This window comes from Dermacentor variabilis, chromosome 4, assembly GCF_050947875.1.
Source record: "Dermacentor variabilis isolate Ectoservices chromosome 4, ASM5094787v1, whole genome shotgun sequence".
Lineage (NCBI taxonomy): Eukaryota > Metazoa > Arthropoda > Arachnida > Ixodida > Ixodidae > Dermacentor > Dermacentor variabilis.
The window spans coordinates 66,708,917-66,724,628 of NC_134571.1; the positions used below are offsets into that span (position 1 = coordinate 66,708,917).

The 15,712-nt window shown below is 43.3% G+C and overlaps 1 long non-coding RNA gene across 1 annotated transcript in view; it reads right to left on the reverse strand.

The window, feature by feature from the left end:
• LOC142577794 (uncharacterized) overlaps positions 1–9,968 on the reverse strand; it is a 104,630-nt gene extending 94,662 nt beyond the window's left edge. Inside the window, exons 1-2 of the long non-coding RNA XR_012827065.1 lie at positions 9,880–9,968; positions 7,711–7,768 (exon numbers count right to left, since the gene is read on the reverse strand). This is a non-coding gene — a long non-coding RNA (uncharacterized LOC142577794). The remainder of the gene's footprint in view (positions 1–7,710; positions 7,769–9,879) is intronic.
• Between the last annotated feature and the right edge of the window lie 5,744 nt (positions 9,969–15,712).

Sequence of the window (15,712 nt, forward strand, 5' to 3'; positions counted from 1 at the left end):
CTAAAATTATACCAACGTGCGCTACGAATCGTGTCACTAAGTGCGGGCCCTCTTTGATGGTTCGACCCTACCCACCAATCTCTATAATTACGTTTAGGGAAGTAAACCGTAGTCAAGGAAAAATTTGTTTATGCACCGAACATATGGCCACATTATCAATCTTCTTTCATATAGGTTCCAGTAAATAAGTTGACCATACCTGCAAAAGTGTTCCACTTTGGAAGTGAAACTTACGTGGAACAAATCTCCCTGAGCGTCGGCTCTTCCATTGGAGCAGCTCCTTACCACAGCTAACCTTACGTACTTCAATACGTCTTGAGAAATGCGCTTTAAGTTGAAGCTCATGCTTGACTTGATCTGGACGACGCCTGACGTGAAAATTTCCAAGACGCTCTTTGCGTTTTCTTCGGCTTCTTTACGTCAGCCGTTATCTTGACCAAGTCAAGCATGGGTGTCGAATTAAGTCGTGTTTATGAATATGGTAGTTAAGGTCGATTCACATTAGTTGTACCAAGTAAGTCCAACGTATTATACTCATTTCACACAATGTCGATGTATTAGTACGAACAGTTTCCAAAAATGTTCCACTCGCTTATTGAAACCAACGTGTAAAAGATTGAGAGTGTACTGCAAACTGCTATATGAATATTATTCCGCGACTTGCACAACATGAAAGCCAAACAACAAACTTGGTGGTGTGTTCTTTTACTTGTCCGTACTTATCTGTAATTTCCCCAGAACCTCTTTTATAGTTCTATGTTTATTGTTTGCGAGAGTACGAGCTTCTCCCGACCTTTAAGCAAGCCGGTGTGCAGTACTTCTACCAATGTACATAATTATTCATATTAAAAACACCACAACTACTATCGCTGCAGTGGCTAATAAACACTCGCTGAGGCAGAGTGGTCAACGTAGCTGTAGACTCGCAGATTATACTACATGAGTGAACTTGAGCATATCGTCAACTTGTCATATAAGGTTTAGTTTATGTTTATTCTCTGATACGTAGATCCTAGTGGATCTTTAGATTTTCCGACGGTCCACATTAGGCACGAATATTGTATTAAAAAAAAAGTTGCTAATGGTTTTATTGATAGCCTTTATTCTACTTGGAAAAAAGTCGAATTCATTTCTGTCCTAGAAAATCGGAGTTCTTCCAAAAAAAGAAAACGCTCATAAATTTGAGCCTGTATAGCATTACGCACTCACGAAATTGGTCGAATGCTTAAGATATTAACAAATGCCACAGAACGCCAATATCAATGCTAGCAACATTCTTCTGGCGCGCTCTCAATCACCGAAGGACCAAAGGTCATATGCGCTGGATCTCAGAAACTTGTACTTTATTATTCCTTCATATGCGAAGACTATTTGCTTCTTCCATGGCCGCAGCAAGTTTGCTTTTTGAAAAGCGTCTTATGAAACTGGCAAAATAACGAAACTTTGCTCGCTTCATTTCACTGGTTCCACGTGGGGCTATTTCCAATTAGAATACGTCACGATATTCTCTCGAATAGTCTGCTATGACTTGTCGACGAAGGGGCCATGTGTACTGAAAACATAAAAAGAACGAGCAAGACAGCAAAGCGAAGAAACGCCAGCAAGTCAACCAGTCGCATGTCCGCTTTGCTAGACTACACATGAAGAAGAAGGCTTGCATGAAGGACTAAATATCCGAAACACGTAAGATAGTTATTCTGGTAGATATTACGGCCTCGATCAAATCCTGCTGAAATTAAAGACCCGGTGACGAATGATACTTATCTTGAGGGTCTACGGGATTCAGTATTCCAAGCAGTCCACGCATTCTAATTGTCATTTATTCCACGTTTTTATCTAATCGGCTTTCAGCGTATTGCATCTATGTCGAGAGCCAGTTTTATGGCATTCGTGAAACCGAAAATGTATTCATGATTGCGGGGCGCAGTACATTTGAATAACAGTACATAATTGGAAGCGGAACAGCTGTACACGAATCTGCGTGACAAAATCGAATTTTATTTTTCAAGAGTTGCCACAATGGCATTACTTCATAGCTTTTCGGCTTCGTGGCAAAACTACTTTCATGCGTCGTTTTAAATTTCAGTATACGAAAATTACCAAGTGTAACCCCCTCGCCCCCTCTCCCCGTATCACCGACGGCATATCTTGTTCACCTCGCATCGTCAGACACATCTTTAAGATGACTAGGCGCGATTGACTGTTTCCTATACAGTGCTGGTCAATTAACGGATCTCGCTGCTGTAATTGCATTGTGGCCGTAAAAGAGTTTTTACGGCGGCTTTACTCCTACCGTATATCTTTCATTCACAAGTGGTGATGAACGAACGTGCGAAACGCTTAGGGCGAATACACAGCCAGCCTGAGATATATCACGGTCTCTCATTGCTGTTCTCTTCATCGATGCTCATAAATGCTCGACTCTTGGTGCAAAGGTCGCTCACCTCACGCCTAGACGCGGTTTGTCAGCGCTGTCTTATGGAAACAAATCATGTATTTAAGCTTCACTTCAAGGTCGTGTTTTTATTTTTCGTTTATTTTTGAAGCCATAGTAGATGAAAATTCCAAGAGCTTGCTGGCGGCGACAAAATGTGACTAAGGTTGGGAAACAAGTCTCAGATGGGAGTCGCCAAGATTTAAAAAGATGTCGTGGAAAAAAAAAACAGATTTGCTCATTACACCGAAGTATATCGCCTCGACTCTCTAGGTGCTCCTACACTCAGTGGTTCTTGACCTCCCTTCACAGTTGCATTGCTTTATACCGGTGGCGCCTTTCAAGACATCTGTGTGCTTCAGCGCTTCATTGCTGGTTCATTCTGTACGAAGTATGTGCAGGTAAACAGCACTTAACTTCAACGAACACTTTCATTCCAACTGAGTGGCAGTGGCGAAAATCTCGAGAGATTGAAATGGGAAAGATTTGTTTGAGTACGCGTTTTTTTTCTCTCTCTTTCTTATCACCGTTTATTTAGGAGATGTCTGAAGGTCGCACTATGAACTCGCAGCACGAGTCGGGCTTATACCTGGGAAACATTTTCGGGACGTGGAGAGGCACATCTTGTTCCATGGGGGCTGCAGAAAACGCCTGCATTTTTTTTTGTAGCTCTATCGGTCTCAACGAGATGTTTTCAAAAGCTGAAATCCGCTTTCTCCACACATGGGTGAATGTGTCGCTCGTATATGTTCGCACGCACGCACGCACGCACACACACACACGCACACACACGCACACACGCGCACACACACGCACACACGCGCACACACGCACACACACACGCACACACGCACACACACACGCACACACACACACACACACACACACACGCACACACATGCAGTAGCATGCTTCCCACAGCTAGGCAACCATCTGCAGCTTCTAAATACGTTAAAAAAAGATTTTTTTCGCTATATTTTTTGTTTCATTAGGCAGAGCTACATCGGAGAAAACTAACACGGTGCACAAAACCATCTCTATGTCTCTACACCATGTATATAATGAACAAAGCAGTGTGATCCAAAGGACTTGAAAACTCAGTAAGGTAGACGTACTAGGAAGATGGATGCTTGAAGTGATCAGCGTTGCTTGAACAATAAATGTCGTTGCAGCTAATGTTCAGAAAGGAGGCTTAGCTTTGCTAGAGCAGACATTGTCTTGTATAGTCGCGTTTACGTATGCGTAGTCTACTGTTTCCCACCATATTCGACAGAGGATGAGGAAAATCAGGGGATGCATATAGAATATAGGGTGAGGGAAGTCGAAAGAGTTCGGCGAGTCGAAGTCAGTGAAGGCTGACTACAAATATAAACTGTTCAGCGTAATGCGCTATTCTATTAGGCGATATGTGTGCATGGGAAGCGACAGTATATGTGGTGTTTCAGCTAACTCGCACAAGCCTTAACAAATTCATTCGTGCGTGGCGTCGATGCAACGAACTTAGTATTGCGAAGTGTCCTCTTGAGCAACTCGAAGTTCTTTTTAGTGTGATCTTGAGCCATTAATTAGCAAGAATTAGCCAAGCATTGTAGCATGGCTTGAGTCACAAAATCTTCATTGTAGAAGTTGTAGAGCATATTGAGAAAGACGCAAAATTTTTTTCTTCCTGTCTATGAAGAGCTTACCGTGGCCAGCTCAAGCCGTGAGTACCAGTCCCGAGTGATGGACTGGGTCAGACTGGTGGCAAGGAATCACGCCATCCAGGACTGAGCAAACCATCCACCTGGGTTGGGTCAGAACTTTTTGATCGCTTGTTTTCAATAAAATTGATTCCTGTTCCTCCCCCGTGAGAACGGCAGCGGCGGTTTTAATTTTCTGTGCAGCAAAAAACGCACGCGTGATTCTAAACTCTTGCGCTCACCGAGATTAGTGTTCTCGAACATGCTATGGACGAACGATCGTTGCTGCACGTAGATGGAATGCATCGATAGGCCGGGAACAAATATGAGAGGCAGTGACCACATCCATTGTTTCCGATGCCGCTGCTATCCACCGACAAAATCTATTCGTCCTTTACGCAATATGTCAAAAGCGAGAACGCTTACAGAGCCTGAAGAAATGTCATTAGTTATTGCTCGTGTTCTCATGACACCATTTGCTACAGTGCTTCGGCAGCCAACATATCTCGGCAAAAGTCTCTTCATGCTTTCGATGTGCCTCTAGAACCAATGATTCGTTGGCAACATGCTCGAGGGCACAAATGTCGCTGCCGTTCACGTGCTACTGTTTCAAATACCGCACGCGTACTTTGAAGCCACGAAAGAAAGAAAAATATAAGCTATCTACACGAAGAGAAATTATTTGAATATTTCTGAATGAGCTTTACAACATCATTGAAGATTTTACGCTTAAATCAATACTTTTATATTTGATAATTTGGTTATTGTAATTATTAACCAATGCTCATCGTAACATACTTCGTATATCTGATATCTTAATTGTATACCATGAGCGATTAAGATTCGGTTGCACTCTCATAGCGCACACGTTGATCTTTTAAGGCTTCGCTCAAGTTAGCTACAACATGCGTGAATAATTGATTACGCCCAACAGCGGTGTGCTGATTCGCCCTACCATTTACGTCAGCATGCACTGCTTATATAGGCTGGTATGCTGCAGGTTCTATCTGGTGTCCACGTACATTTTTGCGGTAAGTACATATGTGCATACTGGTCGTTGGATAGACGCGATGCTGTCATGAACTATGCAAAAAAAGCTTCGCTTTGTTAGCGCGAATCTAACGCCACGCTGTTGCTTGGATGAGCAGTGCAGACGAAAAACTGAGAAACAAAAAGCAAATGGCACGAAGCATCTGGAAGTGGTGCAAAGCCCATGATCGCCAAATCTTTTGTTTTCTTTTCTATGAGCTGCTTAGGGTGCAACTTGATAAGTCGTTTTTACAGGTGCATTAAACCGCCCCTTAAAATAACGTTTGATAGCACCGCGTGAAAGGGACAACTAGCTCTACTTTAGGGAGGGCCTCAGCCTTTCCACGTTCCATTTTCAGGGTTGCTGTTGCGTCTGACGAACGCGTATTCGTAGCTGCTCGTCGTTAATGCAACGGTAATCACCTGGCAGGGCGTCAGATGTCGAGCGCGTGTTCTTTTACGGTGCGCACGTCGTAAAGTAAGACAAGCGAGCCGAAACACTGAGCATATAGCATCGGCCCCGACCCTATTCCCAGCTTTATTCAGGTGTGTCAACGTACGCCGGCGTGGCGTTCTAAGGGACAACAAGAAAAGAGTATATTATCAGACCACTATAAAAGCATTGCGAGAAAAAAACAGCAAGAACAAAGCTGGAAAGGCACTGAGCCATTTCAACGTTAGAACCTGAATGCCACCATCTTATTTCTCTGAATTCGCGAAGCCTGGCGGCTATGCGCAGCGAAACCAATCAATCTTACTAAGAGAATTCCAGTATGCGCTCTGTCGTGTTTACTGCCGTTAGGCGTATGTCTAGCGAAGTTACAGTTGTGTTAGTTGTGGAAGGACTTCGTATCACTGTGCTTCGATTCTGGCGCCAGAAGGCAGGGGCGCTCGATGATTATTAAGTGTTCGGAACCTTCTTCTAATTTACTAAGCGACGGTCATCTTAAAGCAACTTGAATGACCTTGAGTGGTCAGAATGTTCATATTTAGATAGCTTCTTGGTCAGCACAATCCAAGTTCGAAATTATGTTTACTTTCCGAAAAGTTATTAGCAATTGAGCACTATTGCTAGATTTTCCTTTGATATGCAGAGGTACTTGTAAAGGTGCCCAGAAGAAAATGATTTGGACACAGTAAGCGTCTGTAAAGAATGCCCAAATGCATTCAGCAGTACACCGCTTGCACGCTCTATGAGGAGTGTGCGGGAGTCTGCTATTAGCGTTTAACTTACTAGGACGCTGGTGACATTACTAAATGTGGCCTTCCCCTAGTGGAATGGATGAATGTTGCCCAAAAGCGTCGCTTTTGGGCAACATCACTGCCTTTCCCATCCCAAGTTCCTTCCCTCTCTCTCTCTCTTTCTCTCAGAAGAGCTATCCATCATGAATGATTGTTCAAGTTAACATTAATCTTTCTGTCTTCTGCACCGAATAATATTAGTGTGAAGGAAGCACTTAAGCAGTCTTCCGTGCACGCTGCATGCACCTATTGATTCTGTATAATTTTCCATGCAAAGTTTTAAAAAAAAAGTAAAACAGACCAAGAACTAAATAACATTTGGTTAAACATAAGTGGTGTTACGGCTCCCACCCATGATACCTGTTCACAATCATGCCTCTTCGTTCGTATACTTCAAAATCAGGTTAGGCGCCAGCAATGCCTTCTGCTTATATTTCCGTTTGGCAACGCAACTGCTTCTGCGCCAACCCACCCGCTGCCCAACAACGCTTTGCTACAAACGATAACCTCGCATAGACGACGACTGTGCGAACTTCCGTTCGAAGCAAAGGGCTGTTGGCCAGCGGAAAGGGCTGGGGCGTAGAAGAGTTCACCTTGTAGAATAAAAATGTGAGCATAACGAATCGTAAACGTTGCCGAAAAGTCATGTTTAAGTCTATGCCGATTCTGAAGAAAGAAAGAAAAAACGAAATGCTAAAGCGAGACACTTCATGTTCATACATTGCTTGTAGCGCGGTTTCATCATGACAAACGAGGACCTACTTGCTCTAAGTTCAGAGTTGCTCTTTTCAGAATTGTTCAGAGTTGAATTTTTCTATATCGAAGACTGATGGCGTCAAAGTCGGACAAATAGAACGTCAGTGTAGGTCTCTAAAAGACTGAATAGAGAGAAAAAAAGATGGTCATGTAATACAACCGTAACAATGATTTTGGGAATGAAACTACATATGAATACAAACATACACAGAGTAACATCTGACCACTAGGCACCTTGTTGGCGCTTAAATTTATCCTTTCCTGGGAACGGAAAGCGAACTTATCGAACATAAGGCATTCGGAGAAATTATCTGTCTTTTGCGAGCCCGAAGCACTGGCTACACGAAAGTGTACTCTCTCGATCAGGTTGTTCTCTAGGACACATCTCACTGATCACGTGTCACAGTGGTGCTTAAATTAAGCAAAAAAAAAGTGCAAGGCCTTTCACTGCAAGAACTCGTAAACGAGCCGCAGCTGATAAAGTTCGCAGAATCTACTGCAAATGGAAAGGAAAAGAATGATGCAAATAAATCAAGGTATAACAATCGGAAAGCAAGACTGGTAATTTACTGGAACCATGACGTCACCGGAGAGCCGTGTTGGCACCAGAAGGCACGTACAGAGTTGCCTGTAACAAATGGCAACTGGTCATGAACGCCGAGCAAAACAAACCTGGGTCTCAGAGAAATAAATTGAGTTATTGATCAGGAAAGACTTTATTGCTGTTAGGAAAAAGGCTGCAACTCTGCAGATAATGGGTCACATGCGGCATTTTCCCACCGAGCTCAGAGACTACTTTTGTAAAAACAGGCCCCAGTAAATTACTTTCTGCAACAAATTTGTTTCTATTTTCGAACGCTTGTACGATTGTACTTACACTTATCGAGTATGTTTAGGCGTCTGTATTGTTTTTTCGCTTGTTCTGTTTGGTATGTGCTTGTGTTACCCTAAGTACAGTTACTAACACTGCGCCATAATATTGGGGGCAAGAATCCCACCAGGCTGCTATTCCAGCAGCTTTTAATTTCGGCCATTGCTTGTTTTTTAACCTTTTATCTCTGTTTTGTATGGACATTACATCATTCTATATGAACATTGCATCACCGAAAATACTAAGAAAAAGAATGCTGAATAAACAAACAGAAAGTGAAAAATAGTATACAGTGATGTACGTAGTAAACATAAAAGAAAATGCAGAAGAAATCACCGGTGCCACGCTGTCATTCGTTGCCTAAATATTTGCTATGCTCCATAACTGATTTCAGACCTTGCGTAATAGAATCACGGCTTAAATGTGCAAAAAATTTCTGCGATATGTATTTCTCAAAACAGCTGCGTGCATATTCATTCCCTATTTGGCCACAGAGGTATTGCTGCCACTTGCTTCTGTGTGCAGTTGTTAAGGCAGTCTTCTGCATAGCTCAATCCCAGAGCAAAACACGGTGGTCTGTTGGTGCGCGCAAAGTTTGAATAAATTTACGTGACAGAGAAAGCCCAGTCTACTGTGCGTCCATTCGCAGGACCCGAAAAATGATTTACGAAGGTTGCTAAAAGGCCCATATATTACTGAGCGCCATTTGCTAGCAAGCACAAGATGCGTTGTGGGGAAATACCGCGCCCCCGACGGTCAACTATAGCAAAGAAGTTGTCCTGCCCGGAGTTACAGTAATCCACAATTATAGGCCAACCACTTTTATCGACGCGTAGCAGTGACAGCGCACGTGCGCCGTAAATCACTTGTGTTGACTAAACTGCACGGGCTGCGCATGACCCTTAAACATATATTTATCGGCGTCTATAACGTGTCCGAGAACGAGACCACATTCCATCTCCTCGTGCTTTCGACTCATGTTGTCACCACCGTCCTTTTCAAAGGCGCCATAGTTTCAGGCGACGCCGCTGCATACGGTATCTGTTGGTTCTATAAATTTAAGAGGATCAACCTATACTTACCGCTATGTCATTACATCGTGCTGCCACTCTGTCCTTGTCAGACCAGTTTTCATTGCGGCTATTTATCTAACCGTTTTCAAGGGCTCATTCCGAATGTAGTTCGGGCCAAAAAAAAATGTAGACAGATCCCAAACATAAAGTGTTCTCAAAAGTGCAGCATAACCACTTTCACGGCGCTTTTGAATGAAGAAGAAGTCCTTTAAAATTTAACCGAATTTATTTTTGTCTGAAATCAATACTACTCGCATGCTTGGTTAGTCATCGTAGATGAGTCCAGCCCGATTTTTTTTACTGTAGGCGCACTTATTAGCATGGAACCGGGTTTATTTTATCCTCGTGTCCACTCCGTAATACAAATTAAATCAACGACAATTGCTGCGGTCAACGACGTTATTCTGTGGTCGTCAAGCCGTTTCCAACTCTTCGGCTTCACCAACGTCACAGCGCGAAGAAAAAGTAAGCTTTGTTCATTGTAGCCAATAAACTGCTTGCGCTGCAGGCAATAAAAGTCCCACCAAACGAGCATCTACAGAACGGAATTTTACGTCACAGCGGCGCCAGCGAACGCATCTTTGTTCTAACAATAAATCACTACATAAAATATAGTACCTTCCTTGGTAGCTGTAAAGCACATGGACCTGCTCATATAAGAGCACGTGATGTTCGACAGTTTCATAACAGAGAAAACACCAAAGTTGCTTCAACATGTCAAGTGTAACGTACGAACATCGGCAAAATGTGCCCGCGGTATAGCCATAAATTCGCATAAAACAAAACTTTACCTACCCCTGCCACTGGGATTCGAACTTTTTTCATTGCAGTAATGTGCTCCTAGAAGCCAGGCAAGCTGCCTTTCCCTATGTCGTCTATGAATAATGCCTGGTAATTTGTTAAATGTATTGCGCTTCAAACGGACTTTGATAACGGTGCCATCTGTTCATGCATGTTGGAGGCCAAAACAAGCAATACTCTAGCCGACCAGAACGACGTTAGGTGTCTTGCATAGATGTTGTTGAGAAGAAGAGGGTGTCTTGGAGTGCAATTCTTTGTCGTCGCGATCTGCGAAAGAATATGGAACATAAAAGATAGGCGTACATGACAATGACGATGGTGAGCGTGAAACATGGAACATACGCAGAATGATGGATGACCAAAAAATGAGTCAGTTCGTAGGAAACAATACTGAAAACATGAACGAATTCGCAGTCAAGTACAAAGTCGAAGCGACCACGCAATAGTTTGTATTGCGCAGTTGCTCACAGGGTTCAAATCGGAGATGGGCCTCATAAATTAATACTGCAAGTGTAAAGGAACAACGTTAATACTTTTGCGTAAATCTCTTAGGTGGCACTATGTCGGTTATCTCAGGAAATCATTTGTAGAAAAAATTTCTGAGCTGGGAAATAACCAGCCGAGCCCTTTCAAATAAGCCACCGAGACTGAAAAGCGTCAATTCTTTATTCTTTCATCATTTCATATAATTCGGAAACAACGAGAGCGATTATTGTCAGCAAAAAGTAAACCAGAGGGCTTTTCTCTTCTATTTATCAACGTAGTGAGTATTAGGCAGCAAATAAGAGGGTCTTATGGTGACTATATTAAATGAAAAACAGCCCATGTACCCTGAAATGTTTTCGTGCGTGAGTAAATTTTACCATAGCGGCCGGCTGCCTTTCTAATAATGCGTGAGAGATTTTGACTGGCAGTACGATTTCTCACGAACAGATTTAGCAAAGAACGTCTTTGTTCATGGAAGCCCAGGTCACCAACACATTAGCTTAGTGCTAATTTTTCTCTTTCTGATTACGAAATATTTTCGAATTGGTTTCTTCTCATATTTCGCAGATTTTTTTTAACATTCAGACAAAACAACCAGCTTACAGCTACAGTGATAGTTCGTAATAAACCAAAATCTCTCATCCTCCTGACTCGTGCATTCTAACAGGGCCAGTTCCTTCTGTATGCACGGATAAAGTTTCTTCATGTTTGTCTGCAAGGGTTACCACTAGTCTTTGGTGCTCATGTATCAACGCAGTCGGGCAACGCTTTAAGTATGAATCCGCGCACGCACATTAGCGGCTAAGATTTCAACATTGCCAAATGCAATAACAATGCTTCACTGCGGCACGCTTTTTCGTTGCTTTTTTGTGTGTGTTTGTTCGTCTGTACGAAAATGTGAACACACCGCAGCACCAGTACGGCTTCTGTTTACGACGAGCATCAAATTTGCATATTGTGTGGGGAACATCGCGTACGACTACTTAAGTAAGCTCTGCGCAGCAGACTGTACACTACCATACGATGCGGACACGCCATATCCCTGCCACCCAACTCCCAACCCTCCATCGAGAGGTAGGACCACCATTTAACCAGCATACACATGGACTCATTGGTTCAGTGAACCATAATTAAGGGTCTCCTGCTTTGCAAGAAGATTCGCGATCGTTGTGTACCACGGCAGCTGACGACTGACATGAAAGAGTCGAGGAAGCGTACTCAACGAACGCAAATGTTCTTGTAACGCCAGAGGTCTCCTTAGTGATGTGGTTCACCGAACCATTAGAAATGGCGAGTGTTGTTGCAATCACGTGTTGCTTGATCCTGAAATTGCCTCGAATCAACTTGTCCACCTGATGTTGACGATGCTCATCAGAGGCCGTTGCGGACCGTCCACTTCACTGCTGTTCCTAGAGATTTCATGTGGCTGGATTTCAGTCTTTCACAGTCCTTGCCCACCTCCGCACTGTGCTGACGTCAACACAGGCATCCCCTTGAAGTGCAGTCAGATGGCGATGAATGTTGATGGACGCACAACCTTCCACAGTCAGAAGTTCAATTACTGCCCGCTGTTTCAACTGGACGTCATCACTGGATGCCATGAACTGCTGGATTACTCTGGAACAGGAAGAGATAGGAAGGTGCGAGAAGTGACATTCTATATTTCAAACATCAGTGCATTAATGATAAAGAGTTGAGAATGTTTGCAGTACTAGTGACAAAGTAGCGGGCTTGGAGGCATTACTTTCTTAATCGCCCTCGTAGATATGGCCAGTTTAAAGAAAATATTGTCATGTAGTAACGGTAAAACTAGGCTACACAACGATGTCGGCGATTACAGTCGGCGATCGTCGAAAATCTTATATGCGAGCCAAACGCGCCAGCTTTTATACCTGACTCATCGAAGGTTCCAGAGTAAATACTGGTGCCCGCATTTCTTCCAGAAAGTACTAGAGAATTCGCGTCGCGCATACCGGCAATAAGATTGCACAAACTTCGGTGACAGCAGACAGCGGATAGAACCATCGATAACATCCGAGAAACTTCTGATACATACAGGCCTGACCTGCGCTTAGCGATAGCATTTGTTAGATGGTGAAAGCAGGTCACAAAATAAAGGTAAACAAGTACACGCGTCAATATTTATCTTCTGGTAAAAGCTCTATGATTTAATATCTGAAGTAAGAGAGGTACCCAAGTGTATGGTATTAAATGCTGAGCGCGAGTACAGATTGTAGGGATCGCGTATTCAAGCGACGGTCATTTTCCCGCTGTGCGAGATATGGGGAACACAAAGGTCTTAATGGGTACAGTATATACAACAGCCCTGTGTGGGCGGCCCGATTATATTACTTTTCTTTGTCTGCCGAACATAGTCGGATCTGCCATGGTCGGCTGTACGAAGGATCTCGTTAGCTTTCTGCGGGAGACGAATCCTGGGAATAGGTTGCATTGTGCCCAAGGAGCTTTTCCATGGATTCTGTTTACGTGGAGGTTAAGAAGGCGTTGGCGTCGAACGAAAACTGTGATCATCTACGAGGTCACAGCCAGGTCACTGCAGGAAATTCTGAGTTTGCGCAAGCAAAAGGAGTATGCGAACTTTGAGGGAGAGTTTAGGCAGAACAAAGTGTATTTAGTCTAATCAAATTTCGATTGGGAAGACGCACTATAGAACAAAGAGGTGTGAAAATTGAGAATTACTTTGTTCAAATCACGTCTGTTATTCAAGCAAGAACGCAAGGAGCCGCGGCCAACAAAATAAAACGAGAGGGATCATTTTCTTTCTTCTGCACACAAACATTTTGCCGCCGATAGTGGGTTAATTCTAACAAACATTAATTAATAAACCAAGGCAACAAAAACTGAACACCAAGAAGTGCACATTATTCTATTAATATTTAAGCTACAATTCCTAAGATTGTATTTCTAATTCTGGTAATTTATGAACACACAATTGCTTCACTACTGGTGAATTATTCATGCACTTAACCTGAAAGCAGAGGGTAAAGCATGTCTAAGGAGAATTAACAACGCTTTCGATGAATACATTCGCTTGTGTTCATGGGAAGGCGTAGAATGCGTACTGCTATGAAATAGAAGTAGTATTGAGTGATTTACATTTGTTACTTAAAAGCTCACAGAGTGCACTTTTAACACACTCGCAAAAATATACGCAGATGGATGCAATATTGAACTAACCTGCAGCAATCAATGAACAGAAGCACTCGAACGAACGAATCCCAAGATACCATGACATAAACACAGACCCACTCCCACAAACACACAAACATACACAAACACACACGAACACGTGCATGCACGCAGTTATTACATACAACAAATGCGAGCACACGCAGATGTATTTAAGCTTAAAGACGCAATTATTGCAGCGCGAAAGCCACAACCAACGAGATGAACAAACATAGGCAAACCTCACGGACGCCATTCTCACGTAATGACACCCGCACAAGCACCGGAACGCTAAATCCCCCGTGAATGCTAAACGACCGCACCCATAGGGACGGAAGCGTCGAAGAATTACCACCAAGTTGTGATAGAGCTTCCTTTGTCGCTTCTTATTAAAAGCTTGGCAACGATGGAACGAGATGAAGGTATCGTGGCTTGCATATCCTGACGGCTTTGCTATTTATGGCGTTCCACATAAAGAATATATTGCAAATAAGTCGATAGAAGTGGAACGGTGGTGGTGTAGCCACTTCGCCGGGCTGCAACCACCCGTGCACAGGGAATGCCGTGGGGGCGCGAGGTTCGCGCCCCGGTGTTGGCGTTGGCAGCACAGGCGAGAAGGAAACGGGTGTGGGCGGGACACGCGGCTCGCAGTGCCAGCCGCGCCTTCTCTAAGCGGTCCACGTCGTGAGAGCACGCCTCGTACGATAACGACTGCGGTAATCAGAGGATTTCTCTCAGATTTTCTCGCAACCTGCGAAACCAAAGCGTGGCGATCTCCCGACGAGCTTCTGTCACCCACCTGTTGATCTTTTCTCCGCTTCACTATAGAGTGCGCCAGCGGTGCTGAGACGAAGCGGATTCGTGGGACTCGGAAGGCGTTGATAAGAAAGATGCTGCTGGAGTGAATATCTGTGTGAACGTTCAAAGTAGTCCTCTGGACAACTGCAGGACAACTTGGAGTAGGTAACGCGAATAAGAAAAAACTTTCAGTGTCGCCGAGAAGGTTTCGGTTTCTTTCAGAAGCTTATATTTTTCGTGCATCTCGGGCTTGCTCCACTGACTTCGCTATAATAGCAGCCGCTATACCACCTCGCAAATGCTAACCCTTCCATACATTCATGAGCAGAAACATTATATTTAGAATAATTAGTCACCTCAAAAATATACCTTCGGGTATATCTTTGAGCGCTAGATTGCTTTTGTCCGCCTCTATCTATGCTGTATGATTTTCACTGCTCATCGCGATAGCCTACGAGTAGGCGGCGAATGAGCAAACAGTCCAAGAACCGTCCGTAACCGTTATGGATTTGAAACTATTGCACACTGCATTTCTTGCACGCGGTTGGCTACATAAAATCATTTAGACAACTTGTACTTCATACATTAGTCGGCAGGCATGACTTGTAGTTGGCCCCCATGAGGTGTATCTAATTCCTGGTGGTGTTGGTTGGGACATAGGCTATTTTATTCATCATCACAAGTTAGGAGACACTTACACACATAGCTTGTTGTATCGTATACTTCGTTCAGCTACGTCTCTTTGTGCGTATGACAACTCAATAAAAAATACCTCATAAATGTGTTTTAAGGTCAGCAGTGAATCACCTTGACGACCGCCCTTTCAGCGTAGAAACATTGCTTGGCCCTTGAAGTACCGTGCCATTACAGTAATCTGCTCCGCAATCCATAATAACATTCTTCAATTAAAGTGATATTGTATCGGTGTTTCAATACTTATCTTGTTCTTTCGTGTCCTTTAGCTACTTTATTTTATTTTATTTACTCAATTGACTTACTTATGAGTACTTTCATAAACCATAGAGCGGGTTGTTGCTTCCCCTTTTTTTATACAGGGTGTCCCACATAACTTGAGCCAATAATTCAAAAATGAAAGCCGCGTCCGAAGCGAGTTCAACCGAACGCATACCATTCGCAATAGCCTAGAGTAACTCAAACATTTTTTTTTCTCGTAACTCACTTACAATTTAAGTTTAATTACCCAACTTTTTAATTATTGGCTGAAGACTCCAAGTATGATACGCAGATTTGTAGAACACCTTCAGAGACCACCGATCGAGTTGCTTCCTTTAGAATAGGTCTCACGTAGTCCTTTTTTCCGGGTTACAAAGAAAGCCCGCGAAATATGAAAAAA